General features: G+C 34.9%; 1 non-coding gene across 1 annotated transcript; it reads left to right on the forward strand.

Annotated features, from left to right (window-relative positions):
• Window positions 1-1,572: 1,572 nt before the first annotated feature.
• On the forward strand, window positions 1,573-1,679 carry LOC138400390 (U6 spliceosomal RNA). Its single transcript, XR_011236284.1, has one exon. It is a non-coding gene; the product is annotated as a U6 spliceosomal RNA (small nuclear RNA).
• The last annotated feature ends 2,695 nt before the right edge of the window (window positions 1,680-4,374 follow it).

The following is a 4,374-nucleotide window of genomic DNA, read 5'->3' on the forward strand; positions in this document are numbered from 1 at the left end:
TGAACATCATAGAATATATTTACAAAAACCTAGATGGTATAGCTGCTACACACCTAGGCTATGTGGTATGGCCTATTGCTACTAGGCTACAAACCTGTATAGCATGTTCCTATACTGAATACTATAGGTAATTGTAACACATTTGTAAATTACAACACATTGTAAATGGTATTTGTATATCTAAATATATTTAAACATAGAAAATGTACAATAAAATACAGCATAATAATCTTAGGGGAACACTGCTGTATATGCAGTCGTCCATAGACCAAAACATTCTTAAGCAGTGCATAACTGTATATGTATGTATACAGATATACATATATATGTATAATCCATATTATATTAGGAGTTGATAAGAAGGAATACAACTTTCACCTCTGGTCATTTCTTAGAGTCTATTCATCCTCCCAGAGGTTGTAAGATTTAAGCCAGACTTCATAAAGCTTGAATTATGTGTGCACTGAAGGCCAAAACCCACATATTCTTCTTGAGAATTCCTCTGTGGGTAGAGGAGAAGAGGGAGCAGAGGGTCACTGTGATGAGGTGAATAGGAGGAGAGAAAGGATTGTAAAATAGGCAGAGAATTTTGCAGAGATCTTTCTATTTTTCCAAAAAGTGTATGCACTGCTTTATTAGAAGGTCCAAATATTTGTGAACAAATATTTAAAGCTGGCTCTGACTCTGAGTAAAAATATAAAATTTAACAGAAGCAGGTAAGAGACTGGTGATTTCAGAGAAAAGAAAACACAAATAAGAAAGATAAGGGAACTAAATTTTCCTTTATCATTGCTAAAAAGGATAAAGTCAGCAAACACAAATATCCTGAATAATACCTGTTTTTTTGTCATGCACTGAGCCAGGAATTTATTTTCTATTTCCCATTTGCTTCCTCATGTAAATGCTGTGTGTGTGTGGGGGGGGGGAATTATGAGTCCATATTTCAGATGAAGAAACTAAGGCTGAAATTAGTTTTTATTAACAAAAATACCCAAGGCCACCTAATTGACAAAGAAAAATTCATGCACTTGGATTCCAAAATGTCAAGTTCCTTCCACATTCTCATTGACTCAGTTTATGACAGGCACAAGTGCATATCATTAAAGTCTAATAATAAAAGTATAGGCTTGCATTTGCATAAAGCTGCATATTGTTTCAAGACTGTGTGTCTTCTTATAATGTTGTACTTAAGTCTGGCATGGTTGGAAATAGCTGTAGTTTAGGAAGGATGTTAAACTGAAAATTCCAATTACTAGGGTTTTATCCATAATTCTAACACTTACATGAAAGTGAATTTATTCAAAATTAATGTATTATACATATGCTATGTTCTAAGCACTCTTATAGAATAGGAATTACTATCATCACAGTTCTGTTCCTCCTGGAATTAAAGACATACTGGAGAAGAAAGACAAGTAAAAACATCTATTGTAATGCAGAAGATAAGAGTTTCTAAAGGGGTGGCTTAATGGTACTATATGGCAGAAAGAGGGTAAGCTTAATCGCAAAGGGAAGTGGTCAGTCAAAGCTTTCCAAAGATAGATTCAAACAGAGACTCAAAAGGTAAGCCATGTGCTCACTTTGGCAGCACCTATACTGAAATTGGAACAGTACAGAGAAGACTATCATGGCCCTTGCACAAGGATAACACACAAATCCATAAAGTGTTCCCTATTTTCAAGGTCAATAAATAAAGAAAAAGAAAAAAAAAAAAGAAAGAAAGGCAAGCCAGAGTTACATGGGCTAAAAATGTAGTATGAAAAGGAGCATGAAAGTGCTAGGAGTTGAGATGACTTTTAGCATGAAGACAAAGGCATGGAAGCAGCTGAAGGAAGTCAAGGCATTATCATAAACCTTGGAACTCACATTAAGGAATTTATATTTTATCCTGAAGACAGTGGAGTGCCCTTGAATAATGTTAAGGAATACAGTGATGAGCCTAGATTTGCAGTTTGATTCCCATGTGGAGGAGAGGCAAGAAGTAAGCCACAATCAAGGCCAGTGTATCAGTTAGATTTGCTGCATAACAAAATATCCCAAGATTTACTGCTTAAAACAGCATAAATACATTGTCTTTAATGTGGCTTCAGGTCCATTGGTAGGCAGCTGACCTAGGCTGGGCTCAGCAGATGTTGCTCCAGTCTAGGTGTCTCTCATTCTTCTTAGACCAGTGGACAAACTGGGAATGTTTATCTCAGAGAAAGCAGAGATGCTAGGGAACAAAGGGAAATTCATGAGATCTTGTAGATTATTGTACTGTCCAATGTGGTAGTCACTCACTAAATGTGGCTAAATTTAAATTTTAATTAATTAAAATTTTAAAAAGTTAAAAATACAATCTCTTGGCTACAATAGACACATTCCAAGTGTTCAGTTGCCATGTAACTACTGCTATGTCTGAACACACAGATATGAATATTTTCATCATCACAGAAAGTAATATTGGATAGCACCCACCCACATTCCACTGGTGAAAGTGAGTTCCACAGGCAAGCGCAATGTCAAGGGCTGAAGAGATACATTTAGCTCATTATGAGCCTATGACAAAGGTGTGGATACACAGAAAAGAGAACTGGGATCATATAACCCAGGAGTCAATTATTATGTTATTCTGAGGGTTAGTGGTGGCCATAATAAAGACAGTGCAAATGGAGATGGAGAGAATTTTATTACCTAGAGAGAAATATAAGAGTGATTATGATTAGGACTTGAAGATTGAAGGTTTGGAGTTAGTGAAAGAGGAAGCAGGGTTTTTGCTTGTGCAACTAGGGAGACAGTAGTGCCAAACACTGAGCCAGAAAAAAGACAAGTGAAAGCTTGATGAGATAAAGCACACTAATTTCTAGGACAGTACCTGGTCCAAATTATAGCATTTATAAGCAGTGATTTTTATCATTGCCATCATTTCTTATGTGTTTATCATTTCCTTCTCCATTCTCCAAAACTGCTCCTCTAAATTATCTATTCTGATCAATACTGTCACCATCTACTCAGCCTCCTAAGCACGTAGCAGATTTTCAATAAACGTTAGTTGTTTTTTTGTTGAAAGTACATGGTGAATCAATAAATGTATAACTTTTTTTCCTTCTGAAAGCAGAGCATAGACCACTTGAAAATGAACTCTCAGAGTTTTAAATTCCATTTGAATGTTTTCATTTTAAAATGTGCTATACTTTTGGTTATGATTCAAAAAATCAGTTTTTTGGACTCAAGTTCTCTCTCTCTGTCTCTGTCTCTCTCTCTTTTCCTTCGCTCACAGCACGTTGATTTACTAATCCAAAGCTTACAGAATCCTTTAAAAGTCAACACACAATCTTTTTAGCAAAATCTATACCCTTTCTGTAAGGTTTGAGAAAAATGAAGCATCGAATCTCTTAGGCATGCACCTAACCTTTTGGTTTATGTGTTTATGGATTGTTTTGCTTCAAGGTTAGAGGGTTGTAGAGGGAAGAATAACTTAGAGAGAAGCCGATTGCTTTATGGGATGCATGAGCAGACTTTTTATACAGTCCAAGTTGATCCCTGTGTCTTCTCTTAGCCTTTCTCATTATTTTTCTTTATATTAGAGAACTTCAAACATGAGGTGGCTTTATGTGGGTTTATGAATGTTCGTAACAATTGATAGATGCAAAGTGATGACTTTGCAGGATTTTTGGATTTGGGCATTTTAAATTGGAAATAGTAAATCAGTAGATTTTCTAATTCTTCAAAAAATATTAAAGGTGACGAAGTTTTATTTAAGAATGTAATAAAATAAGTAGTAATATTTATTATATGGCAGGTACTTACAATGTGTCAGGTATATTTTACCTATTCACCTACCCTATAATTTAGGAATGTCTACTAACTGTATTTTCCAGAATAAAAATATGGGGCTTAGGTGTGTTTTTTTCATGAGTCCAAGATCACATAGATGGTAAAAATGTGGTAAAAACTGGATTTGAACTCAATTCTGACTCCCATGTTTATGCTTTAATCAATTTGTTACACTGTAGGACATTGATCTATTGTGACAGCATGTCCCAGTTTTAATTAGACAGTACTCAATGAAATAAAGTATAATAATAATTAAAGAAATTGTTTACTGAATGTTTTCTTGGTTTTGTATAGCCTTTTATCTGATTACTCACAAAATTTCCATCAGAGTTGCCCATTTTCCTGAGATCACATAATTAGATGGTGGTAGAGCCTTCTCTGAAACACAGTTCCTCTAATCATATTTTATGCACTGCCCAACTCTTCTTTGTTTAACTTTTAATTTTATTGTAGTAAGCACTCGTAAGATGAGATCTACCCTCCTAACAGATCTTTAAGTGTACGTTACAGTATTGTTGTCTATAGGTACAATATTGTTCAGCTGATGTCTAGAATTTA

Source organism: Eulemur rufifrons, chromosome 19, assembly GCF_041146395.1.
Source record: "Eulemur rufifrons isolate Redbay chromosome 19, OSU_ERuf_1, whole genome shotgun sequence".
Classification (NCBI taxonomy): Eukaryota; Metazoa; Chordata; class Mammalia; order Primates; family Lemuridae; genus Eulemur; species Eulemur rufifrons.